The following is a 27,369-nucleotide window of genomic DNA, read 5'->3' as shown; positions in this document are numbered from 1 at the left end:
ATGGGAAAACTCATTAGACCCTTCAAAGTCAGCTGGGCCTGCTTATTGTCAAATTTAGCAAAAATGGGCTGCAGCCTGTGATTTCTGCCCACTTTGAAGATTTAGAACAATATCTCTGTTGAATCAAATACCTCTTACCATCTGCATAGACTTGTATGAAGCCTGATGTCAAGGCTGTATCTTTGCCAAGTTTGCTGTCCTACAGTCGATGTCAAAGGTAGATGCTCATCTGAAAGTGCTTATTTATACAGATTATTTGCCACAGAACAAGCCTAGTCACTTCAGTGAGGGCACTACACATTTATGAAATTGAACTCATTTTGTTGCTTAATAAAAATATTGGATCCTGAATTAAGGAAAAAATAGGCAGTCAGCTGTGTTAGATAGTTATTGAAGGCTTTGCAGAATCAGAATGAATTCAGTGTCCTTTATTTACATTGGGAATTTTTTAATCTTCATTTGAAAGTCTAGGTACCACCTTTTTTATATAAAGCAAATGCTGACAAATACAGAAAAAAAATCCTAAAATCTGGATAGGAAGAAGGGGAATGTGCTCACAAAAAGCCTAATTAAAAAACAACAAAAAAAAAACCCTGTCCTGTTCACAATTCTGTCTTCAACTGCACATTTCATTATTGTAATTTTCCAGTTAAGTAGGTAAGAATTGTTGGTTTAAACCATAATAGACTGCAAGTTGGTAAATACCTGATCTGTATGTACAAACGCAGCGCACACAGTAAACAGGTATTTTCAAAGATACTTTTTGAAGGATGTAAGCCTTTTTTTTTTTTCCCCCTTCTTCTGTGCACAGACTTGCTTGATGTGGCAATGGTAGGAAAGCAGAACCATTTTCTCTGTCCTGTCTTCATTTCCGAAGGGGGGGGGGGGAAGAAAAAAGAAAAACAGGGTTTGGGAAAAGTGTGAATGGAAGAAATTACTGTGCTCAAGATAAATCAAAGGGTTTCTGTACAGGATTAAATGATGCAAGCTGCCTAAGTATGGCAAAGCCTTTTTAGCCCATGTTTCACTTTCATGACTGATGAATTATGTACCTCACATGGAACATGTGTTCAGAAGCTTTCATCAAACTCTGCACAAGCAGGATACAGACATTGAAGAAGCAGGTACAATTCTTCCCTTTTTAGATCATTTCTCAGCTTTAAACAGCTGTTGAAAACTGAGATTTGGTAAAGAGTATGTGAAGGAGATGGGGTAAAAGGGGGTGGGCAGGGAAGAAGAGAACAGCAGTTCTGGAGATGCTTCCCTTTATGATGAGAGCAGTTTCCTTTTCCCAATTGCAATTTTAGTCATTAGATTAAATTTAATAAAGCCTTGACAGTATATGTGGAAAAATGAGGATTACATCAGTACTTTTGTTTGGGCACAAGCAGCAAGAACACTAGCCAGATGGGAGGAGGGAGAGAGGTTTCTTGCCTTTCTTCTTTTGGAAGGGAAAAAATAATCTCATAGTGAGATGAGAAAGAAAGATTCTGGTTGTGCAAAGCACTACTGTACTTCAAGATCACACATAAATTAGGAGTGTTTCATCAGTACAGAAGTAACAGATCCAGACACTAAATAAAGGAGTACCAACAAAGGAAGATTTTGGAACAGCTTTAGGAACAGCTTGCTTTGGAACAGGGATCACATCTCCCAATACACTTGACTGTCATAGCTGTTCTGACAGGATTCCATAGGGTTACTGGCAGTAGTTTTTTAAAGCTGCAAATTAATAATTTGACTTTTACAATAGCCAAACTTCATTCAGTTTAATCAACTCATGCAAAAGACGGAACCCAACCATGAAATGAAACAAAGAAAAAACGACCATATTTCTCTGGCTTGATTTCATGATAGACTTCCTTGTGTTTTCTGCTTTGGAAGGTGGGAACTGCAGCAGGAAGGTGAATGCTGGCAGTGGTGAGAGTGTGGTTTGTCACTGATTTGCTTCTAAGGTGATTTTGGCCTTAGTCACGAGCAGATGTAGGACTGAGATTCATTAGGATATTTGAAGTCAATTTTCCTGTCAGTTCAGAGGGGGGGGAATGTAATCACTATGCCAGCAGCTCTCACTTAATTTCTAAAAAGATTTGATCCCTTAAATTCTGTTGGTTAGCTGTGAATAATTTATGAGCCTCGTTTATTCTGTGCTTTCTCATGTAAATAGCCATCCGCCCACTGTTTCCTCTGAATTGCATTTTAACTAGGTTATTCTTGTTCTTTCTAATTTATTGAACTAGCATGGAATATATTTATATAGAATTAGTCATTCAACTACTTCCTTGATGAAAAACATAGCTGCTGTAATTTTATTAGGAGTTTTAATCAGGGAAAAAAAGAATGACCTTTTTAAAAGCTGTGGAGCTAGTTTTATTCATTGGTGTCTTTGTAAGATTACAAATCATTTTGATTTAATTAAGCTATATATTGGAAATGTGTTTGATAACTTTATTTTATAAAACCTTAAAAGCACAATTAATAAATTAATTTTCAAAACATAAAAATGGTTTTCTTTGAAAGAATTTTGTTGCAAAGCTTAGCATCCGTGTGATAGGAAAATAAACTGGATTTTCCTTTTGAATCATATGTTTTCTTTGAAGTCACTCCAGAAATGATATTCACTCTTCAGTCATGTTAATAGTCTGATATAAGGCTTCTTATGGAAAAGAATTGAAATTCATTGTAATTACTCACATTCTAACAATCTCCTTTGTAGAGCACCCAAAATTCTGGCTTATGAAGATAGCTCTTATCAAGGAGCAGTATGAATTTCAAGAAATGAAAGAATGAATTTCAGTGTGAAATGCTACATTGTTAACTCCTTTATTGTTCCTAACTTCTGAAAGCCTGTGCTCAGGTCACAGTATCTATAGCTGAGGTGAAATGGCAAAAAGGAAAAACTTTGTTCCATGGCTTGTTTGCATTCCCATATTCTCCTAGTGCAGTTAGGAGCCTGTCTCAACGGTTCATAGTATTTATTTAGCTAAGAGGTTAAATTCTCCAACTGTCTTATCGTCATGCATCCCAAATTCTTCCTTCATGTCTGAACAGAAGATACCTGTCTACAAAGCTTTCCCCCTGATAGTCATAAACTGTAAGTATGGCATCCTGTAAAAACAAATAAGTCCAGCCAAACAACTTCTCCCAAGTCAAATGAACAGACCACAAAAAGGTTTTGGAGAAGTAATCCTTCCTTTGTAAGTCACCAATATTTCCATAGATTAAATTTAAATTTTACAATCAGTAATCTTCGGTCAGAGGCTCAGCATGGAAAACTTCAGTCCTGAGAGACGATGTCAAAGAGAGTTATCATAGTGTGAAAATAATTGGGTGAAGTGTAAATGGAAATAATAATTTTAATTACAGTGTTCACTACCAGCACCTGCTGTAAAGAATCATAACCTTTCATCATAACCCTTCTGGTCAAGACTGTTCATCAGAGATGGACCAGTATGTTTTCAAAATAACATATTTCATTCTTGCAGCCAGTCACAATAATTAACAATGATGCTGATGAAACTGACAAGTGAATAAGTAACATCTGTCAAGGAAGTTTAGCAACACCAGGGAAAAGAAATAACCCCTCCCTCCTTCTGTTTCCACCCTCCATTTTTGGCAGGACCTTCCCCACCTTCTTTTCTTTCTGCAGTTTGCCTGGGCGGGAGGGCAGTAACAGTCTGAAATGCAGATGTTGGCACTTCAAAGGGCTCTACCTAATGCAGAGCACTGGAGGTGAATTTTGCTCTAAGTTGCTATTGCTAGACAACATCCAAATGGCTAATCACAATATATTTTGCTAGTAACGAATGGAGAAAAATATCCACAAATGTAATAAATGAATAAACCAATTTTCTCTGTATCATATTCAACAGGAAGAAATAATGAGACCAGTCAAAAACCTTGTTCAAAAAATACAAAGGAGAAGAGCTGTTCACTGAGGTACACAACTGCTATCTTTCTTATTAGTGTCTATGAAACTGATAGAATATGTATCTGTGAATATGAACTGTTCAAATTAAGATTAGTCTAAAACACTGTTGTCCCCTATCCCTGACACTGCTAAGATCTAATAGACAACAATAACAGTTGTTTCTTTCAGGAGCCCCTTCTTTATTTAGCTTTTGGGACCCTTTTCTTAGCACAGCAATTCTACCCCTGAAAGCACTAGCTCTAGGGTGAAAAGCTGAAAGGAATCTCTTTTAGATTATGCTAACCTGTCAAATGGGAGAGAAGTTTTAACAATTATACTCAAGCACTTCTATATTGAGGAAGGTTTACTCCTTCACAGAAGCAGCAGAAGAGACATATCTACTCTGTCAGAGATGCACGGATCCAAGTCAACCCTCTGGGCAGCAGTGTAGCCACTATTCTCATTGTAAAAATCCATGCCCATGCTAAGAAATGAATTCAGCTCGAGTTTTGGAACTCCAGAGAAAAAAATGCATAAGCACGACTGGTATTTCTGAGCAGGCTCACACCCTCTCTGCTGTTGTCCAGATAGATGAGTCAGGGAGCATACTATAGGTCTGGCCTCCAGTAAACCTACAAATTTAACTCAAATTGTGATGATGACTTGTGTTAGCATGTGGAAGAATCCTTTCACTTGTGTCTGTAGTATCAAGCAGTGTAACTAACCCTGTTATCTGGCACATAGTAGGAAACCTGGATAAGGCAGTCAGTCCTATGTCTGAGAACAATTTTATGATGGCAGGAAGATGGATGAGATAACCCCAAATAGTCATTTTTCTCTTTTTTTCCCTATAATTCCTTTTTACGTGAATGCCAGCTACATGTGAAGCAACAGTGAGGATGTATGAAACCGCATTCCAGAGACAGTATGTGGATGTCTGAAATGGGATCCCAAGGTTGCAATTAATTATGATACATAGGTTTATGTTCCCTCAGTCATAGTGAAAACCAATTTTTTGCTTTGATTCATTCAGCCTACTCACGTGAAGGGACAGATACCTGCCCCTACTGATACTCCTTCACTGCATTAACACTTTCCAGGTTTTCCCAATAGACCAATGTGAAATTTGATTAGCTTTTCAAATTGAATCCATTTATTAGTCTTGAAGTGTCAAGAAAACAATTCCTTACAGAACAATTCTGTACTGTATGCTACATTGAAATAGAAAATCTGTCTAAATTGTAGTTGCATGAACTGAGTACAGTTTGGAATTAAAGGCTGCCTGTGTTCACTGGACTTTCACGACATAGAGGTTTAGGGAAGAGCTCTAATCTGGGTATAATTGGAATGGATACGAGCTGGATATGCCCTTCAATTGCACTTTTTCCCCAAAGGAATGGGAAATTTCTGCTCTATCCACCTTGTCCATTCAGCCCTGTATATTCAAGGGCTATCTGTGTTGACAGTACCTTGCCTCAGCAGACAATGTTAATGTAGCTTTTTCAAACAACTGTCAGCGCTGGTTAGCTGGCAGAGGAAGACTGTTTCCTGAAAGACACTGAAAATACTGTCATACAATGTGGTGGATCTTCCAAACCACAGAAAAGTCCTGTTGTCGTTTCTCTCTTTTCTAAGCATTTTTGTGTGTGCTGGCAGTGCAATTTTGCTGAGACAAAAACATCTTCAAAGTTTAACGTATCCTGCCTGCCACAGTGTAGGTTGAGAACAAGGTCAGCTCCCACTCAGGAAAAGCAAGCCTCCTCCAAGGGAGCCCAGCCTGAGGAGCAGGTGCCAGCAGCTACACAATTCAAACAGAGCACATGCACGAATGTTAAAATGTGCAGTTTGTTATGAAAAAAACTAAGAGCCTGCAGAATTATCAATGTCTAAAGCATCTCTATAGCTAAAACCTGTATGTCCCTATTCCCCAAAAGCACACTGGTTTGACTATCTGTTTTAAGCTTGCACATGTTTATTTTCAGTATCTGGTAAGAATAAGCGTGTCTGATGCGTGGTGATAAAAGCAGAGCAGAGTGTGTAGAGAGTCATATGGTGCAACTCCTTCAATGGGCTTTTCACTCCTTATCCCCGTTGTGCTGAAACATGAGTTACTGCATGTGTACATCTACCTTCTTCATTTAAAACTTAACCAAGCTGCCCTGGTACTTACTGTTTCATGAGTAGAAAAGGAAGGAGAAAACATGTGAAGCTAAGAGGGAACCACAGGAGAAAATACAAAGCTGTTGACCTGCCTGTGTCCTCTGAAAGACCAGGGGAATGCGCACAGGCCTGAGAACGCCTCGTAGCAAAACTGGTGCCTGACACAGATACTGCCATTTCTGATAACTCCGGCAGCAATTTCGTTAATGTCTGCAGAACCGTTCCCGCATTACCAAAGAGCATGTTTGGGTGGAAAATTTTGACGCGCACGTGAGGAGGAAAAAGGCAGACCAGACCCCACCTCCCGATGGAGGTCCTGCACGTCCCCCAGCGCTACCGACTGCCATGCTGCTGCCCGGAGACCCAGGCCTGCTGCCATGGGCGGCAGTGGCCCAGCCGCAGGCCCTCAGCGCGGGGGCAAGGGCGAGCATGCTGCTGCCGGGGCCGGGCAGGGCACAGCTTGCGCTCCTCGATGAGGCAGTTTTCTTTCTCTGAGGAAAAACCTAGAAGAAGGAGCTTGCCCAGAAAGACCGCGGAGAGTGAGGTACCTAGGGGAAGCGTGAGGCACCTGAGGAGCCGTGGGGGTGGGGGGAGTGGCAGCTCCAGAAGGTTCTGGAAGCTGTGTTTGCTGCTGCTGCGGGGCAGCTGCCCCCTTCCTGTGTGGTGTGTGTGAGAGAGAAAGAGGACGAAACAGAGAACAAAAGAGAGAGAACAAAAGAGAGAAAAAGAGAGAGAGAAAGAGAAAGAAAGAGAAAGAAGAGGGAGGAAAAAGAAAGAGAGAAAAGAAAAGAGAAAGAGAAAGAAAGAGAGAAAAAGAAAAAGAGAAAAAGAAAAAAGAGGAAGAAAGAGAAAGAGAGAAAGAGAAAAAGAGAAAGAAAGAAAAAGAAAAAAGAAAAAAGGAGAAACAAGAAAAGAGAAAGAAAAAGAGAGAAAGAGAAAGAAAGAAAAAGAAAGAAAGAAAGAAAAAGGAGAAAAAGAAAAAGAGAAAGAGAAAGAAAGAAAAAGAAAGAGAAAGAAAGAAAAAGGAGAAAAAGAAAAAGAGAAAGAGAAAGAAAGAAAAAGAAAGAGAAAGAAAGAAAAAGGAGAAAAAGAAAAAAGAAAGAGAAAGAAAGAAAAAGAAAGAGAAAGAAAGAAAAAGGAGAAAGAGAGAAAAGAAAGAGAAAGAAAGAGAAAGAAAGAGAAAGAAAAAGGAGAAAAAGAAAAAAGAAAGAGAAAGAAAGAAAAAGGAGAAAGAGAGAAAAAGAGAAAGAAAGAGAAAGAAAAAGAAAGACAAAGGAGAAAGAGAGAAAAAAGAGAAAGAAAGAAAAAGAAAGAGAAAGAAAGACAAAGGAGAAAGAGAGAAAAAAGAGAAAGAAAGAAAAAGAAAGAGAAAGAAAGACAAAGGAGAAAGAGAGAAAAAAGAGAAAGAAAGAAAAAGAAAGAGAAAGAAAGACAAAGGAGAAAGAGAGAAAAAAGAGAAAGAAAGAAAAAGAAAGAGAAAGAAAGACAAAGGAGAAAGAGAGAAAAAAGAGAAAGAAAGAAAAAGAAAGAGAAAGAAAGACAAAGGAGAAAGAGAGAAAAAAGAGAAAGAAAGAAAAAGAAAGAGAAAGAAAGACAAAGGAGAAAGAGAGAAAAAAGAGAAAGAAAGAGAAAGAAAGAGAAAGAAAGACAAAGGAGAAAGAGAGAAGAAAGAAAGTGAAAGAAAGAGAAAGAAAGACAAAGGAGAAAGAGAGAAAAAAGAGAAAGAAAGTGAAAGAAAGAGAAAGAAAGACAAAGGAGAAAGAGAGAAAAAAGAGAAAGAAAGAGAAAGAAAGAGAAAGAAAGACAAAGGAGAAAGAGAGAAAAAAGAGAAAGAAAGAGAAAGAAAGAGAAAGAAAGACAAAGGAGAAAGAGAGAAAAAAGAGAAAGAAAGAAAAAGAAAAAGAAAGACAAAGGAGAAAGAAAAAAGAGAAAGAAAGAAAAAGAAAGAGAAAGAAAGACAAAGGAGAAAGAAAAAAGAGAAAGAAAGAAAAAGAAAGAGAAAGAAAGACAAAGGAGAAAGAAAAAAGAGAAAGAAAGAAAAAGAAAGAGAAAGAAAGACAAAGGAGAAAGAAAAAAGAGAAAGAAAGAAAAAGAAAGAGAAAGAAAGACAAAGGAGAAAGAAAAAAGAGAAAGAAAGAAAAAGAAAGAGAAAGAAAGACAAAGGAGAAAGAAAAAAGAGAAAGAAAGAGAAAGAAAGAGAAAGAAAGACAAAGGAGAAAGAGAGAAAAAAGAGAAAGAAAGAAAAAGAAAGAGAAAGAAAGACAAAGAGAAAGAAAAAGAAAAAGGAGAAAGAAAAAGAAAAAGAAAAAGAAAGAAAGAAAGGAGAAAAAGAAAAAAGAAAAAAGAGAAATAGAAAGAAAAAGAAAGAGAAGGAAAGAGAAAGAGAAAAAGTGAGAAAGGAAAGAAAATGAGCAAGAGAAAGAAAAAGGGGGAGAGAAAGAAAGAGAAAGAAAAAGGGAAGAGAAGGAAAGAAGAGAGAAAAAAGAGAAAAAGGGGAGGGAAAGAGAGAAAGAAAGAGGAGAGAAAGTAAGAAAAAAGAGAAAGGGGAAGGAAAGAGAGAGAAAGAAAGGAGACAAAGTAAGAAAAAAGAGAAAGGGGAGGGAAAGAAAAAGAGAAAGAAAGAGGGGAGGGAAAGAAAAGAGAAAGCGAAAGGGGAGAGAAAGAGAAAGGGGAGAGAAACAGGGGAGAGAGAAAAAGAGAATGTGAAAGAGAGAAAGAGAAAGAGAGAAAAAGCGGAAAAAAGGGAAAGAGAAAGAGAGAAAGAGAGAAAGAAAGACGTCTCTTTTCCTGTTCCCGCCACTCACATGTGAAGCGCTTGACAAAGGCAGGCTGCTCAGCTGCTCCCGGAGGGGCGGAGGACTCCCCCTCGCACAAGGGTCACCCCGCCAGAGGCGAGCCCTGCGGTGGGTGTCAGGCGTTTTGGGTGTTGTGACCTAGCGCTGCATACCCTGACTGCGCTTCCTGAGGGCAGGGTGTGGTCTGCCCGAGGAAAGGGGGTACTCGTGGTAGCGCTGCTCCTTCCCTGGAAACGCTCTGAGCTGCAGAATGGGGCTGATGGGGGCAGGAGGGGTGGAGGTGTAAAAGCCTGTGGTAGAGCATTGACTTTTTCTAAAGGAGAGGGCATTACTTGATTCATGAGCTTGTAACTTGTATTTTTGTCAGTCTTGCTGTATATTTGAAGTTTAAGGTATGCCTCTGTTGCAGTGGCGGTGCTTAGTGAGGCAGCATCGCTCTTGTTCTGTGTGTGGTAATCTTCAAAGGTGTCTGGGGTGGAAAAAGGTGGGGAAAAACACACACTTCCACAGCATAGTGTCCTCCCAGTCCTCTCCTATAGAGCTGAGATACAGCTGTGCTGAGGAGCCGGTGTGGTGCCTCCTTGTACTTTGCCTTTCCTGTTCTGGAAATCAGGAAAGGTGTTGCTCTGGTTCAGTGGCCTTTGCCGTTTTTGGTCAGGCTCACTTATCTGGGAGCCCAAGCAAAGGGAGGATCAGCCTGCACCCTGCACAGTGCAAGGCTTCAGGCCAGGTACTGTGAACTTGTGCAAATCGAAGGCAATCCTTCTACAGGCCTTACTTCAGATGGGGCATGTAAGAAATGTGTGACAAGATCCAAAACCTAAACTCTGACTTTGTAAATATGATCTTAATGCAGAGACACCACCCTTCCTGTGCCTATATCCTTGGCTTCTCAAACAGACTGTAATTCTCAGGTGGTTTTCTTGGCTGTCTTTCCAATGCACTATTGTTCCTTGTGCTGCTCCTGGGACGGCTGAGAAAATGAGCAGTAGGGTGGTGTCCTGCATAGTGTTTCTGCCACTGTATTTCATTAGTCTTCAAATGTTTCAGCAGATCTGGAGGGGATGGTGTATATTTCACCAATGAAATAAACGCTTCAGCTGAAATGCTCTTTAAAGTATATACTGCACTGTTTTTGGCACTAATCAGAAGACTTTTAAAAGGCTGCTATAGCTAGGCAGATGCTGCTGTGCTCTTGCACTGAATTCAGGATTTTCCTATTCCTGTTGCTTGCTTTGCAGCAAGTAGGAATTACGTTGTTTGTACTCGTGCTTTGCATTGATGCTTGGGCTTGTAATAAAATACTTACAGATCTGAGTGTCAATGATAGCTGTGAGGAGGATTTAAGTTCCATTTCTTACAGGCTTTTAAGATGTTAAATCTTGGTTTTGTTCGTATTAGGAGCAAAAGAAAATTAAATTCATAAAGAAGAATAATGGAGATAGATAAACTGTTTCAGTTTGCAATGATAGGCTACTTTTAATCAAATTGGAAGGAAACCGAGTCTTTCAAAACAAAGTCATTCCACCCTTCACACTTTGTATTACAAAACCATAAAAAAAATCTTTGGCATGAAACATAACTTATGTGAAGATTAAAACTCTGTTAAGGCATCATTATCATATCTTGCTGTCAAATAAGAAAGAATCTTTCTCTTTACTTCTTCCATTAAATATTTAGTTTTACACTAATAATCTGTACCTAGAGAATGCTAATTTGAATATGTGCTTGCAAAAGGCACGTCTCTGGTACTTCAAACAAACCATGCCAAAGATCAGATGTGCCGCATCTGTTTAGAAGGAAAAGGCAAGGTGGGGGGTTGGGGCAGTGGATAGTAATTGGCAAGCTGACTTGTAAAAGGCATTTGGGGTGTTTGTTTGTTTGTTTTTCTATGTAATTTGTAGCTGTGGATAAACTTTGACCTGATCAATTGTTTGTTTGTTTTAGCCTTGAGAGAATTGAAATTCTAACAAACTTGCTAACAAAATTCTTACTTTGATAAACAAACATCATTTTTATGAAAAAGATAGAAACTTGAAATGCTTTCTCTGTCTAGGAATACTCAATGTGCAGCATGTTTGATATGACACTTGGTTCTGGAAGGTTGATTGGAAGTTTATTTACTTAGGTAGTTCATTCTCTGTCACTTGCTTCTGATTACTTTAATCAGCCTACTGAAAGGCAGTAAAGTATTTTGCAAGGAAATTGCCTGAGAGCATCTCCTTTTAATACTGATACTTGACAAGTGTTGCCATAAGAAACTTGGGTTTTCTGGACTGGATGCACAATGACATGCATTCATATCCCAGAATACCACCTTCTAAATATTTGGATATAAAACCCTAATATTACTGGAGTGAAAATTTGAAGGGGAATCTGGCACTCCAAGTCTGATGTTCCTGCATAAATCTCAGAAGATGAATGCAGGGGAAAAAAGTGCAGGTCATCCATGAATGTTCCTAGTTCGTTGAAGGACCTGGAAGCCGGTGAGGTGAGTATTTAACTCCCAGCCATAGATAAAGATACTCAAGCTAAGTAGTACATAGCTCTTTAAGTAGTGCTCTGAAGAAGCTAGTAATGGGTAAATAGTATAACTTCTCTCTTAGAAGCGCATGAATTAAAATAGAGTATGGCATATAACATTTGTAGATTAAATTTCTACTGTTGTCAAAAGTACCAGTAAAATTTCATTTTTGTGATGATGTTTTATTTGGTGTTTGCTTTTGGGGATGCAGTCAATGCTGTGTTCCCTCTGTGCTGACTGTGGCTTTAATATAGGGAAAACAAATGAGATATGAGCTGAGAGAGTAAGGATTACATGTTTGTCCCAACAGTCAAGCCTTCAAGGCTAAAAGTTACCCAAGTCAGCTGCTAAACTGAAAGAAATTAAAGGATGTTATGTTATTTACCTGGTTATATTCAGAAATAGCAAGTAGGTAGCTAATTTTTTTTTCACTTCCTGTGGCAGCTGTTCTGTGACTGCAGCTTGCTTCAATTGTCGGAAGGGTCTGTCTTTCTAAAAAATAGTCTCAGTGTCAAAGGGAAGAGGAATGAAGTCTGAATTTCTTCATGTGAGTGTTATTGCTGTTGGGCACAACACACTTCCCATAGGTATGTCTGTTTCCTTCCAGCCAGCCTCCCTTGAAGACACAAATAGCACAGGCAGTGTTTCCTGCCTTACAGAATGAACCCTATTTGCTGTTGTACACCAAAGATGGAAAAATCCTGAAAAAAATCTAGAACAATAGCCTCACAAATCTCTCCGCACTCTTGGAGATTAGTACAAATTCTCATTTTTAGGACAACATTGATTTAATTACTGTTAACAGTGTTATAATTCAGTTAATTAGTTTCTTTGTACCTGCTACAGCTTGCTTAATGCCAGGAACTGCCTTTCTGTTCTGTCAAAGGTGGGCTGTGAAAGGATTCACATTGTCATGTTTCCACAGAGCTTCTGGGGCAGTGGGGTGTTTGGTAATTGCAGCAATAAATGGTGCAATACAAATTGCACTGTTTCTGAACAGAGTTAGAGTTTTTCATATGTGCATGAATATTTATGTTTAAGACAGCCTGTATGTTACAAGGAATACTAAACTTTTTTATTATGACTTGTTGACAGCGTTGTATTAACTTTTCTCCTTCGTGGTCCTACTTTTTCTGAGTGGTACCCTATTCTGCTTGTGACTGATTCTGATGTGCTTCACAGAGTGAGTGATTGCTTACAGGCCAGAGAGGCAGCAGAATCTAGCCTTATGTTATTATAGCCCTTGCCTCTTTCAGCAAATGCATCTATGTCACCTTGTGTTGAGAACTGCCACATGCCAAAACTATGCTGAAAATAAGCAGTAAGACATTCTGAGCTGTTGTTTTACCAGTTTGTTGTTTAAAAACTGCCTTATTAACGTCTGATAAACTAAATTAGTGAAATGTGTTCTGTTGCCTTTGGTGATTCAATTACATCTTTTGTAATTAATTTCACAGATCCTAACTATGACAGTCTGATCAGAAGGAATCAGCATGTAGTAGGAGTCAGAAACTCCTGGTTTCTGCTTCTGCCTTTTCCTGTGATTTGTAATGTGACCCTGGGCAGATCAGTTTGTTTCTATACCTCTTATCTAACAAAGCTTATCCTCCCAGAAGGCAATTACCATCTCTGAAGTTAAATATTTTCTATGTATAGAGCCAAACTACATTTGATTCAAATATTTGACATGAATTGCATTCCCTGAGATGCCATGATTTCAGCCCTTTTTTATCTCTAGGCTTCTTAAGATGATGTTACAAAAGTATTGATTTGCAATAAATATCTCTAAATATAGCCTTCATCCCAGACTTGTGCTAACATGTTGACAACCTTGGGCCAGCTAGCAGTATATTGAAATGAGCAGAGCTGGTCCCCGGGAGGCTTTCAAGTGCAGTAAACACTGGGAGCAGACTCCTTGAGATAGGTCATTTAAATACTGAACAAAACAGGGTTTCAGTGAATGAGGTGAGTACACAGAACAGGGAAGAACATGCATGACTAGATGTTAAAATGCAAGTTAGGCTTATAACTCCTCACCAGCTGTTCCATTGTCTTCCAGGTGACTATGAGAAAGCATTTGAAGGCTGTCAGAATCCAAGTTCTGGTTCACTTTGTACCCAATCTGTAACTCAAGTGGGTTAAACTCCATGCTAAAGCAGAATCTGGCATCTGACTCTTGCCCTCAGTTACACAATTACACAAATAAAATCAGCTTCAAGTTATACCTGTCTGACTCAAACACTCTATTAAATTAAATAAAAGTCCTCTTGTGCCTACATACCAATTTTATTGAATTATTCAGTGGGCATGTTCTAAAACTTCATCCCAAACTAGGGTTTGCATTTTTGTCTTGGAGTTTTAAAGTTTCAGGGTGAAATCAGGCCTTATACTGAAACACTGACTGTAACTTTATCTAAAATGGAGTGCTACTAGTTTCTCCTTAATGAGTCAGTGCCCTGTTCTTGCTCATACAAACAGATGTTAAAATGTTGTTGAGGCCAGGAAAAAGAACTCATAACCAGCTGTTTCATTGACTCTAATTAGAACCTTAATAAATGAATCATTTCCTTTGGAAGGCAATGTTTGGGGTCTGATCAATTTAATATGTACATTAGCAGTTTTGGAAACATTCCACTGTCTGGCTATCCAAGTCAGAGCTAAGGACTTGGAAATGCAGCAAAATAAAATCATGGCTGTGTATGGAAGAAGGAAGTGAAGCAACAATTTACTATGTGAGCATAACAAAAAGAATAATCACATCCTTTGCAAATTAATTGCCTGGAGTTGTAAGGCTGTAGTTCATAATGTAGAATCAAACTTTGAAATGTAATCTACTGTATAGAATGCTAATTAACCATAAGGGTTGCATTTTATAGACTTAATTTTATAGCATTCTTTCAGGAAAGACACTTTTCCTACCTGAGAGCTACATTTACTCTCCCCTATGATTCAAGTTTACTGCTGAATTTTTATCCAGATTCTCATCTGGTTTTGATAGAATTCTTCCCTGTCTTCTCAAGTCTATTTATGGTGATACAGTTGAATCTTCTTTTGGGAGGAAGCGTGTCTGCTAGTCCGATTTTCATTCTCTGTAAGAAACATCCCTGCTGGTATACCGATCAAGAGCTCTTGGATATAAGAAACTTAGAGTGAACACTCCCACCCAATAGAAATGCAGAGTATCCTGTAACGCAAATGACAGATACTCAGTATTTCAATTAGGCTTCTTGGAAGAGGTTCTTACATCAGTCAGACCTAGAAACTGAAGATCCAAACTGAGCAGTAGAGCACAGTGCAGAGGTGCTCACACATTTGGAGATTTGTCCATTGCTCTGATGGAGTTCAATGCTGTGTGCAATTACCAGCTCTCGACTGGAGACAGGGCAGCTATATGAACATGCTGCTTCTGGGTGACAAGTGTCTTATGGGCAGTTACACTGGGATGTCTAAAGCATGTGTTTTAGCCACTTCTGGTTATGAAGTTTCTGGGTACATTAAGGCTAGATGTCTTATAAATGTGAAAATTGGAATATTTGGCCTCTGTTTCCCGCTTGTTGATTACTAGTGGAGGAGGTATCTATCCTCTGCATTTAGTTTATTTCTCTGAAATATTTGTGTAACAAATAGAGTCTTCCATTGTTCCCATGTAAAGCGCTAATACACAAAGTATTTGTATTACCTGGAAGATGCTTACAAAGTCAGAAATGGTAAGGAACATTGTATAATATGAGAGTATAAATGCTTGCATGTTTGTTGTCTTCTCTCTGATGTAACAGAATTAAGAATTATGACTGTGACAAGGCTACCATTTTCTTTTGAACCGATCTTACTAACTGTGCTGTTGTCAGAGGGGAACAAGTAAGTAGTTCTGAGATAAAAACACCTTTCTTTTTAGTTTGCCAGTCAAAATCCATCATCATATTTTAACATCGTCCGCTGCTACATGGTGATCTTCCCAGTCAGTGAAACACCTTCTTTTCCGTTCTCTATCTGTTCAGGAACTCCCCAGCTCATCTTCTCAGCTTGACTGATTCTGTTCTGGTCCGAAGCTTAGGCTTGTCAGGATGTTTACAGTGATACTGGAAGAACACTGCAAAATTTGAAAAAGGTGATTTTCTGTCCAAGATATCCATCTTTTTATCCATGTGCCTTTTCCATCCATATCCAAGTCTTAGGAATGTGTGTTAGGAGTAGGAAGTAAACAACATGATGATAATCATATGTTCTTCAACAAGCACCTATGCTTTGGAGGATTTCAATTTTTTTGGTTATTCTAGGAAGATGCACAGTTATGTGCAGTCCAGAAACTTCCTTGATTTCAACCTTCTCCTCTTTAGCCCTGAAACAATTTAAATTATTTGCATGCTTGTTATTGAGCTAGCAGGTGCATGTGCACGTGTGTGTGTGTGCGTGCGTTTTGCGAAATCTAATGGTAATATTTGCTCAAATAATTTAGCTTTACTCCAGGGGATGATCAAAGATATGTGGAGAAACAGCAGCTTTACAAAAATGCAAGCATAGATTGCTTTCGCTTTGTCTCCGAGGAAAAAATAATTACTACTTGTCCTTATTTCCTTTAAAATGCTAAATAAGTACTGACATACTCTTAAGTGCTTCCCCTGCTCCAACACCCAGGGATAAAATTTCTGTCTTTCTTAGCTAATGCATCAATTGCCTTACTAGTCTCTCTGCTTATAGAACAGTGTGGAACGGATGTACATTTATTGCCATAATTTCTTTGAACTTTACTGCTTTGCTGAAAGTCACAACTAAAGCCTCTCTTGCTGCTAATGCTATGCAGTTGCACCTCACCTGGGATGATCAGAGCTCTCAGGTTGGTCTGTTTTATAGGCACCGTTCCTTGTGATGGGCCTATCTTCACTATGGACTTTCTTTTTCCTCCCTGTGAAATGAAAGTAAAACAAGTTTTTAGTTCTTAACAAGAGATTTAATTTTCTTACATTTCCATTTTCAGCGCAAGACGAAAATAATTTAGAATGGGGGTGATGAACTGAGGGAGCCTGCAATAGGGGTAGGCCTGTGATGTAGGTCATGAGGAGAGATGATGGTAAGGACTGGCTTCTTTTGCAACACAGGAGCTTGCTAGTTACAGTTTGGAGGCAGGGAAAGTGAATGGGAGTGCTGATGTAGATTGGGATGCAGAAAGTAAAGTTTGCTTGGGATGAATATAGACCAATGAAATTGGGGAACACTAGCAGAAATTGCATACCTGAAGCTACTTACAAGGAGATATTCTTATCTTTTGAACAGAAATTAGTGGTGAGATTCAACGCTGTTCAAAGGACTTGCAAAAACACTTAAAATCCCATTAATAACTTGCTGCAAATCACTACACAGTACTGGCACTGCGATTTTAGTTTTGGCATACTAAGTACCATACAACCACACAGGTTGGAATTGCTAGCCCAGCACCAGGGAAGACAGTCCTGTAATGCAGATCCTTGAAATAATAATTAGGAAGATGGGTAGAAATTTAACAGAAGTACTAAACAGGAAGATTTTTATTAACTAATAGACATTCATGTAGTATAACTTGGATTGCTTAAAAGGCATACATGGGAAGTCAGCATTCTTGAGTTTGTCACTGAACACTGTATTTTCACTACAGTGTGCAGCTATCATTGGGGTATAGAAGTACCCCAGTGGCTGGTTTGTGAATATACAGGGTTTGTGCTTGAACCTTTATTCCCACAAGAATTATTTCAATGAAGAGTAGAAACTGAATAAGGAAAATTGCAACATAAATCTATCTAATGATACCTAAATCTGTAACAAAGGTCTGGCAGCATTATGCAAACATACTTAGCTATGTCATTCAGTACGTCTTAGAACTGAATCACTCACCTGTCACTTGATCTCTGTTGGATGTAGTCAGTCTTGAATTAAGAGAGCTTTATAAATCTGTAGAAGCTCTTGTTCAATTCTCCCAGTATTTAAAGAAGTAATGCAATACTGCGGCAGTGCTGAATATTTATATATGTTAATACATCTATATACAATGCCAGCACAAACATTGATCATCTCCCTACTAAGTAGGTTCTAACAGAGAACTTGGAACAGGAGTTCACGCACTGCCCTGTGCTGAAGGCAGTTCTTGCTGCCACAGGCCCATTAGCGCATCGATTTCATCCATTTACACTTGAGTACCTCTTTTGGTGAGAAAGCGGGTCTAAGATTTCATTGCTGCATGGTTTTAATCCTCTCGTAGCCTGATGTGTAGCATCACCTGACCTGGGCATCTCTCTATCTTCCTGCTTACTCAAGAGACAATGTCATTGCTGTGCCTAGTTGGAACTCAGTCTGCAAACTGATACTCCGCCTTTCAACAACATAAAAATGGGGAGAATGGGAGTAACCTTTTTTTTTTTTTAACTTCAGTAGAAAAGGTCATCTCAATAAAGGACACAGACTTAAGGTTTGAAGGTGAAGCACTCTGCTTCGATTTTTGCAATGCCAATAGCACTGTTTAAGTCAAACAGAAAACAGCCCCTGGATCACGTGGAGGCTGTGAGGAGTGTTATTTGGGAAACCATTTTGCTTAAGGAAGGCCAGCAAAAATAGTGGTGTGTGTGACCTTCACTAACTTGATAGGAGTTCCAGAATTTGTTAGTTGAGGAAACTAAATGGTGGAAGGATGTCCTTTTTTTCACTCAGGTCTTAATATCTACAGTCCTGTTATGAAACCTGGGTCTTATCGTGAGTGCTTTACTTATTCCCACAGGTTCCTTTCATGAGGGAAGCTAGGACTGACAAAATCCAAGAAATCTTTTTATTTCTTAATTAAAGTTATCCTGTATCGTAATCTTAAACTACAGCATTTCTTGCATGCTGACTCAGGTATTGTCTAGCCATCTGAAAAATGGAGCTAAGTAGTGATGTTGTTGCAGAAACAGGTATCAAACAAAGGTTGCCATTGCTGTGCCCTTAACCAGTGTGAACTGTAGACCAAACCCAGGTTGGTGTCTGTTGCCTTGCTGCCTTTCCCTTGGAAATGGCTGTCTGGGCAGCACTATTGCCTTAGCAACAGGATGCCCCTTTCTGTGGTTGCAAGCGAGAGAGCACTTGGATCCAAACTGCTGCTGCTGTTCGATCTATGAGGGAGGAGGATGGACCTACAGAACTGCATAATACATCCCATTGTTTTAATCTTCCTTATTTATATGAACATGTAATTTAAAAAAAAAAAGTCCCCCAAACCTCTTTCCCGCAAAAAGACTATTTAAGCCATTTGCTACTTTTAATTTTAAAATAGAAATGCTCTTATTTTTAGACACTTCCATAATAATATTTTGCTACTGGAGCTTCTCTTTTGCTCACCTGTTCCTCTGTAAACTCCCCTCTGTTACAAGCTTTTTTTTCTTTATTCTTCTGGAATGGTATTGCTGAGGAGGCTTCCTCTCTCCCAGTTTGCTTGGGTGCTCAAACTGTGGCTTACAGATTCAGCATTAAGAGTTCAGTTTAACTTAGATAATATACAAAACCTATATCTTCATTTAAGTGAATGACAGTTCTGACAAAAGTGTTGTTGGGATCCTTCTTCGGTATGTTATCCACAGCTGAACAAGCCTGAAAAGACTTGGGAGTGTTTCCCAGCCTAGAGACCAATGGGAAAAGCTGGGGCTGATGACAGCTTCTCGGAACAGCACAAGCCTGTGGAATGAAGGATTGATGAGCTGGTAAGAAGAGGAGTTTGGCAATAATTCAATGGCAGGAAAGAGGAATGGAGAAGGAGCACTGGAGCCAAGCCAGTTGCTTGCAGCTGACCTCAGCTGGCTCTTACTTCAGTTCAAACCAGAGTAAAGGAAGTGCTTGTAAGCATTCATTTATATATGGTGTCTGTGTTGTGAGTGGAGTTGCACAGGTGTGACAGGAAGAGGTCCACAGGCAATCTCCTGCTCATGCACATAGGACTTCAAAAGGTAACTTTTTTTTTGTTCAAATGTTTTCAGTTACATAGCCCTTGTGAGGAAATTTCCATAGACTCTTTACAGTCCTTTCTCTCATGTTCATCTCAGAACAGCTAGCACCTTTCCAGTGATGACTTATGAAACCATGTGCATTCAGTGCTTAATCATGTAGACCTTGGTCACTCAGCATACTAAAAAGGCTGCCCATTTCCCTGCAAAAAAATAGTGAAAAACATTTTAAAATCTCCTGCAGCTTAAACTTTCTCATCACATAGTCCATGGCAGTTTTAATTTAGCTGTTTCTGAGGGCTCTCTTATTGTGGCTAGGTTCTTATATGCAACTCTCTGCACAGTCAACTGTTTGGTGGAACTTGTTCATTATGTAGGTTTGCATTTCTAAACAGGTGGCAGGTGCTAATCTACTCCTTGCAGTGTGGTCAGCTACTTAAAAGCCCTACTGCCAGGATTTCTTGCAGGTATTCAGCAAAGGTGTTAAAAATACAGCTGTTAATTCACTGCTATGGTAGGCTGTGTTTCTGTTGAGTTTTGCTGCTGAAAACTGGGTATCTTCCTGTTCAAGTGGTAATCTGCTCATGCCCTCGAGTGCCTTTTTTTGTTTTGGCATAAGGAGATATCAGTCTGCGTGGGCTGAATGTGGCTCTCAGCCTTGCGTGTTGTTTCTGCCGTTCCCTCTGCACTCCAATGCAACTGGGAATATTTCAGACATACCTAAGAGTCTGCTGCTCACCCAAGCTGCTGCTAGGTGGCAATGTGCTGCCCGTGAAAGCCAGAGCTGTGCAGAGATCTGTGAGCAACGCTATGACCTCTGGGTGTTAGGTCTGGGCAATGTAACTGCCAAGCAGTAGCATCCTCCTCCTAGTTTGCAATTCTACTTGCAGATTTAGTTCTTTGCATTTTACTTCTATTAATCCCTTTCTCTCCCTGCTCAGGCACTGTGGGAGAAATGTCTAGGGTTACTTCATCAGCAGACATACTCTGTAGCCTCTCTTGCCACCCTTCTGTATCCAGGGGGCAGCAAGGGAAATTTCTACTAGGTATATGACTTTCTGGCATTAGGACTAATGGTTTAGGTAGCTTTAAGCTTCCTTAAGGTAGCTGTAGCTCTAGGCTTCACCTCCACACCCCTGTTTGCTCCCTCGTCTTAAAAGTGAGTATGTCCGACCTTGCAGTAGTTTGGCTTTAGGAAGATGGGATGTTAGCATATATCCAGTTTCTCCTGCAGGAGGGATGTCAGGGCTCTCTTCTCTCTTTACAGTGAAACTGCTTTGTAGCAGAGCAGATTCTCTGCTACTTTGTCTCATGGCTTGCTTATATTTTCAAGGGGGGGGGGGGAGGGGAGGAAAAGCGATGGGAATGTGTCTTCATCTTTTCCGGCTGAAGGAGGTGTGCTTTTTCTTTAAACTGGTTTTGGATGTGAAAGTAAATTATAAAACCAGAGTGGCTTGATACTGGGGGAGGAAAAAGCTAACTTGTCAGAGAGGCAGTACTCAAATCTCAGGGTGCCTTTCTTCAGTGATTTCTTCAGCTCAGTGAGGAAACAGCAGAAAATTAGAGATAAGAAAGCCCCCCATACTTGCCCTTGGCACCAGGGAAAGGAGGACTTTGGGGCTTTATTTATTTACTTATTTTGTCTGTTTAAGTTAAATTGCTCATGGGGATATGTGGCCACTCCCACTGAATATACAGAGAGCTAGGTAAGGGTACTTATACTTCTAGGTAGGAACAAGCATATTTCTGATATATGAAGGGCTCTTCACTGCAAATTCTGTGCTCATTCTCCCACCGTAAACTTGCCATTAGTAGAAAATGCTCACTCATCTTGACCCTATATCTATTTTCTCTTCCCTGGTTAACAAAGATTGAGATCTAGCTGCCGGCTTAGTAGTTACTTCTTGGCTGGCTGCCTGCCTCCAAGTGGGATATTGGCAGAAAGACTCAGTGCGTTCCCTGATGCTGTCCCCAAAAGGCAGATTGTATACCAATTGAGCAGCTACCAGGTAATGGTAGCATACGTAGCAAAAGGCTTCTCCTAAGGCTGCAGAGGAGGAAATGCTGCATGCTGATCAGAGGCATGTGAATACACAAGGACAAAACAAGTTCCTCGTGCTGTATAGAAATTGTCTTTGTGGTTTTAAGGTTTGTTCATTCTGTGTGGGGAAGTGAAAGGCATCACAAAATTAGTAGATGAAACAACCGAGGACAAGAAGTATATCGGGAATAGCTTTTTCACAGTCTTTGGGTTCAGATTAAGAAATAAACTTATCTTCTCTTTCCTTCCCCTGCTTTTAGTGATGTTTGTAGCTATGACAAACACCCTGTAAGACTGCCTAACCAGTGTGCTGCCCTCCAGCTACCTGGGTACTTGTGGCTGCTAGGCCCCGTGGTTGTGATATTTTACAGGGGTTGATAGCAGGAGAAGTGTCGTCTTTGGAGTGGCACGTGTTTGTCTGTCAGGAGAAATCCCTGAAAAAAAATCCCATTTGCCTAAATGTAGCATAGGCTATGTCTGTGATAGAACCAAGACAGCGCAAAAATGTCTTTTAAATGTAGTATTTATTTCTGTCAGGAAAATTTAGCAAGACTTTCCATGCTTTGGAGTAGTTGGAGTGGTGTAGCATGTACCTCAAATGCAGATGTGTTCTATGTTTAGGAGGTAGTGGGGGGAAGGGGGGTAATTTACCTCTTCTTTGTAAGGCTGCACACGCACACACACATACACACATGCACACACACATGCACACACACACTCTCTGCAGCACCTCAGCCTGAAGTCTAAGCACTTTGCAAGTGTTGGCTGACATTTCCACCGAGCTCTCCCTTATTTCAGCCTCAAGCTTTTATTCCAGTTCATTGCCTGTATTATGGTAGTACCTAGAAGGCCCTTGTCAAGGGACACAAGTACACTAGGTCCTCTGCAAAAAAACCAAAAAAACAACAACAACAACAACAAAAAACCCAGAAGTATTGCTGTCCACAAGTAAATTTCTTCTTCTCCAGCACTTAGTTGTTTGGGTTCATTTTCCTTCTCCTCACCTGCATTCTTCTTGCTCATGATTTTAATTTTTGGACTTCCTTTAATGTGTATCTGCTCCCCTCTCTTTGTATATTAGTTCTTCCCCCCTATGCTTCTAAATAAATAGTTTAAATAAAAATGAGAGGCCAGTGGCTGCTACACACTTGAAATATGTTCTTTATTTAGGTGCCCAAATAAGAGCTAAGTCTGACCTATCGTGAAAGTAGATGCAGGTCTGTTAATGGTGTTAGATAGGGCTCAAGGTTGAGCACGAGGATCGTTCGGGCCCTTGCTCTGCCCTTTGTATGACATGCCTGTGCTGATGGAAAATCAGTCCTTCTGACGGAGACCATAATTGCCTTTCTTCTGTGGCTGTGTGTGCCCGTGTCTAGGCTGAGACCAGTTTTTGGATGTGTTGTGCACCTTCATTACAATACAAAGTCAAACAGGCCAGCTTGTATTTTAAGCTCAGCTTTTGACTTCACCTGCAATGGAACTAAAGAAACACACTGACAAAGTCATTGCAGGACTCAACTGGGAGTGAACTTTCTGTAGTAGCACTCAGTGCTAAGCACTAGCCTTAGCTGGGAGACAGCATGTAAAATACCTGTTTCACTGGGTAATCTGTAGCCTGCTGAGATTTGTGTCTGATTACGTCCCAATTTGGGCACATCATCAGTGGATAAAGGAATGAGGTTGAGGCTTTTCAGACGTGCAAGTAAGTACTGTATGTAAGTAAGTACTTGCTGTGTTCAGGGAGGTAATATTTAAAGCAAACCTCAGCTTCCCTCTATGGAAACTGCTTTTGTGTATCCTGTTTTTGCACAGCATTTCTATATTGACATAATGTGTGAGACAGTTTCAGTATGACAGCAAATGGAACTGATATACTACTTAGCCGAAAACTGAAACTATTCAGATTTCTAAGTTGGAAGTAAATATTCTGGAGTGGTCACCTAATCAGGAATGAAGTGAAAGTTCTGCACTTCTGTAACGCTGCGCCACTGAGGTTCAGGTACTGTCTGCTTTTTGCACAGATATAATTCAGCTCCTGTTCCAGGACAGTTGCTTGTGTGTTGTGCTTGAATCCTGCTTTTGCATCAGCATGTTCTTTTTTCTTGAGCAAGTTGGTCTAAAATAGTCTGTGTCCCAGAAGAGGTTTACAATGAACCAGAATGCCCACAGGACTGGAGTCCTAGGAAAGAGCAGCGAGTAATGCAGCAAAGGACTTACAAAGTGGTCAGGAAAGGAAGTGTGGTTGGACCAAGACATCCTGCTTCTTTGAGGAAATAACTGCAGGCAAATAGGCCTTGGAAGTTTTTTTAATATGACTGCTTTTTGCTTTAGAGAGCACAAGGGAGGTGCATCTAGATCAGTAGTTCCCACACAGTTGGACAGGCATGTGTTAGCAAGGAGTTATGGAACCCAACATAAAGCTCTGGCTGTGCTGGTGTCCTGGAAAGGGTGAGGGGCAGCAGCAACACTGGGACCAGGCTGTGGTGGGAGGTAGGTGATGAGCTAAGCACAGAATGCAGTCAATTTTGTCCAGGAAAGCTTGGCTCCAAAAAGGCTGAGAGCTGCTAATTTAAAACAATAAAGCACTTGCTCCCATTTCATATCACTCTTAAGTAAGGGGCTTATTTCTTCCCTCTCCCTGTCCTATTTTTCCACTCTTGAGGAAATGGTCAACAGATACTGAAGGATGCCTATTTAGTGTCATCACTGTCATGTGCCTGATCTACTCTGTACTGCTGTTAGAGAAAGTGGAAGGACCAGTTCATGCCAACCTGTTTGTGCCTGTGTTGGTTCTGTTTCCCTCTCCACTCCTTTACTCAAATTCTATGGTATTTGATCAGAGTCCTCCAGCACAACCTGAAAAAAATCTGCTGCATGTGACTTTGCCAGAATTTTTTCCACTCTCTGGTCCTGGCTAACCCACTTTTGAGCCTGCTTTTTGAAAGGTGCAGTCACTTTTGTCAGAAACTCCTTGAAAAGTCTCACCTAAAGATTAGCGGTATCCCACAGAGCGATCTGTTGCTTACTGTGTGGCTGAGTGCTTAGTTACTCCAGAGTACTTAGTTACTTAGTCCACCCAAGGATGTTTCCTTTTGAATCTTAGATTATGAAGGATAAACCTGTGTCGCATTGTGTGTCTGTGTGTGGGGGGGGAGGGGTCAATTTTTCATCTCATGATGAATTTAAAAGGATAGCAGAGAAGACACTGAGATTCAAGTTGTCTCAGCTGCAGTGTCCCAAGGGCACCTAAAACATAAGTTATGGAATAATATCATTATGCTGGACTTATTTAGGAAGTGTCACTGAACAGTCTTCCTTTCTGACTCTCATTAACATCTTTTAAGATGATACTGTAGGATTCCTGAGTTCAATTTGAAAGTTCATGGTCTTTTCATCCTTTCATTTCCAGCTAGGGACAATAAAACATCTTAATCAAAACAGCCATAAAGGATGACAGCAATGGAACTAGGCTTGTAAGAAGGCAATACACAGAGTGTAATCAAGTCAGGTTTGTTTTCTACTTCAAAGACACTGAAGTTAGCAAACTTGCCAGCGTATATTTGTAATGCAATATCTAATATTGCCAGGTCCACTGATTCAGATTGAAAACATATTGTCTTCTTCGAGATCCTTTGGGGAAAATAAAGGAGAATCTGTTTCTCCAAAAGAAGTTAGTCAGATTCATTTTCTGATTTCACTACAGTGAAGTTACGAATGAGAATTAAAAGCATAATGTGCAGAAAAAGTCATTGTGCATCTTACAGGAAAGTACTCCTTGTGCTAGGTTATTTGGCTCATGTGTTGCCAAAACTGGTATGTCAAAGTGCATGTTTACCACCTCCTCAGTGAACAGCAGATGGGACCGAATTACACTCATTGTCCTGACAGTACCCTTGCAGTGCAAGCAGAGAAGGTAAATCCCATCCCTCCCCATTTTCCAGACATGGACACATTTAAGTTTCAACACACAAAGATGGATCACTCAGATTTTGTGTGGGGTGTGACTTTCATCCACTTTCTACATTTATGTGCTTTAATCAGAGTGGTCTGTGCATCCCTTGTATATTATTAGCTTGAAAAAAACTGTACAAGCAAAGCTGAAAGGTTCTGACATCCCAAGAGCACACAAAGAAATAATCACATTACCTGCATGATAAAAACACTGCAACCAGCTCAGAACAGAAATTTGTTTAGTATTTAATCTTACAACCCTCCTACATTCCTCTCAAAAGACGATAGCTTTACATATACATAAAAACAGCTCTCCAGTCATCCGACATGCTTCGATGCTATAAAAAGATAAAAGAAAAGGAAGGATACAAAATACCCAGCTCCCAACTGAAGCACTTCATCAGATCCAAGTTTTGAAACTCCTTAGAATGCTTTGAGTTTTGTATGTGCTTGAAAGGGGGGAGCGAGATATTTGGGGGCAATGCGGGGGGGGGGGCATTAATTAGGTGCATGCTTCTTGACATCCTTAGATTTTTGAGATCCTTTCCCTTTTTGTAACTCTAGAATTGAGAGCAAAACCTTGAGCTTGCTTTATAAGACAAAAAGAAGAGTGTCCATCAGCTTTTTTGTATTTTATATAGCTTTCATTGTTTTAAGAAACTTTCAGATTTAATGTGTAATTATACAATGTAGATGATCTATTCTCTTCAATTTCTGTTCACGAAATAACCCTAATATTCACTGTACTATAAATCAAATAGCAAAATACTGAATTTAGAGGTAGCATAGAGAGTTAAAGTTAACCTAAGATTTCAAAATGATAACACTGATTTCAATATTTATTTTCCTCTAGTCACTTCAGTGCATCTTGGATTTATGTTCATTTGTGGCTTACAGTTTTAAAGATGAATGAAGACATGATAAAAACTCTTTTTAAAGACAGTTGGTCCTGTGGTACCCTTTACTTTATAGTGCCTTTTATCATGAAAGTTTAGTTATGAAAATGAGGCTGAACTGAAGAGATTGAGCTTGTTAAATATTTTGTATATTAAGCATACACAGATGGTTGGTGATAGCATGACAGGATAAGAAAAGAGCCTGACATCTATCCAAATGTAAATGTAGTATTAATTACATGCATTGTTCATGACTCTGCTCAAACATGCATTCCTAGAGAGAATAATCCACTTTAAAACATATATTTACAACAGTTCCTACCAATTTATATACCACAGAAACCTTAACCAAAAACAAGATTGAAAAACCTATAAATGAAATAAGATGCAAATATATTTTGTGGAGGAGCTAGCAGGCAGTTCGATAGAACTGCTGTAAAGTCCTTGAAGGACCTTGAACAATGAGAAAAGAGGAAGAAGGGTGTTTGCGCAAAGCAAAAATGGGGAAGTAAGAAGCAGAGAAAGACAAAGTCAGCGTCCCACTAATCCAGCCCATGTGCTGCATGTCCCTTAACCCAGTTGTAGGCTAGAGCTAAATGCATGGACAATGATCATCAGTGAATCGTAAGTGAGAAGGCTACGCATGAAGAATCTATACGGGTATAAGTATACGTGTGAAACCTCAATAAAGGGTCTTCTGATTCACCTGCATCAGGAGTCCATGCCTTAACTCTCCGTCAATATTCTGCTAAAATTGACAGCATGACCAGTTATTTTAAGTATTTCAACTTTACATAGAGCTTCAGAACATGATGATGTGGTAGGTGCCAGTTCATTTAATTCCATAATGTAAGTGAACTTTACTAGGACTGTATGAAGTTCTGGAATGCTGAGAGCAAATAAATTAGAAAAAGGGTGACAGAAATCCTCGGGGATTCAGTTTTCTCTTACAAATCAGGGAAAGCCATTTTCTCCTGTGCTTTTCTGTTCTTTGTTTCATCAAATTTTAGCAAGAACTTGGTTGCAAAAAACAAGCAATATTACTATATGCATGAAGAAGCACGTCACAATCCTTAGAAGACAATCTTATTCCCAGTAGGATACAGCTTTTGTCCCAGAGAAGCATCTGCTTTACATGTGGAATGCAAGAAGGAG

General features: G+C 39.7%; 2 long non-coding RNA genes across 6 annotated transcripts in view; one reads left to right on the top strand and one right to left on the bottom strand.

The window, feature by feature from the left end:
• The window catches only part of LOC112980264 (uncharacterized), a 490,489-nt gene that overhangs the window by 96,409 nt on the left and 366,711 nt on the right, over window positions 1-27,369 (top strand). The gene's annotated exons all lie outside the window — the stretch shown is intronic.
• LOC135325058 (uncharacterized) lies at window positions 10,319-19,064 on the bottom strand. Its single transcript, XR_010386279.1, has 3 exons — window positions 18,728-19,064; window positions 16,202-16,292; window positions 10,319-15,479 (listed from the first exon to the last, which is right to left on the bottom strand). It is a non-coding gene; the product is annotated as an uncharacterized LOC135325058 (long non-coding RNA).

This window comes from Dromaius novaehollandiae, chromosome Z (genome assembly GCF_036370855.1).
Source record: "Dromaius novaehollandiae isolate bDroNov1 chromosome Z, bDroNov1.hap1, whole genome shotgun sequence".
In the NCBI taxonomy this organism is placed as follows: domain Eukaryota; kingdom Metazoa; phylum Chordata; class Aves; order Casuariiformes; family Dromaiidae; genus Dromaius; species Dromaius novaehollandiae.
This window is presented reverse-complemented; position numbering and strand designations above follow the sequence as displayed.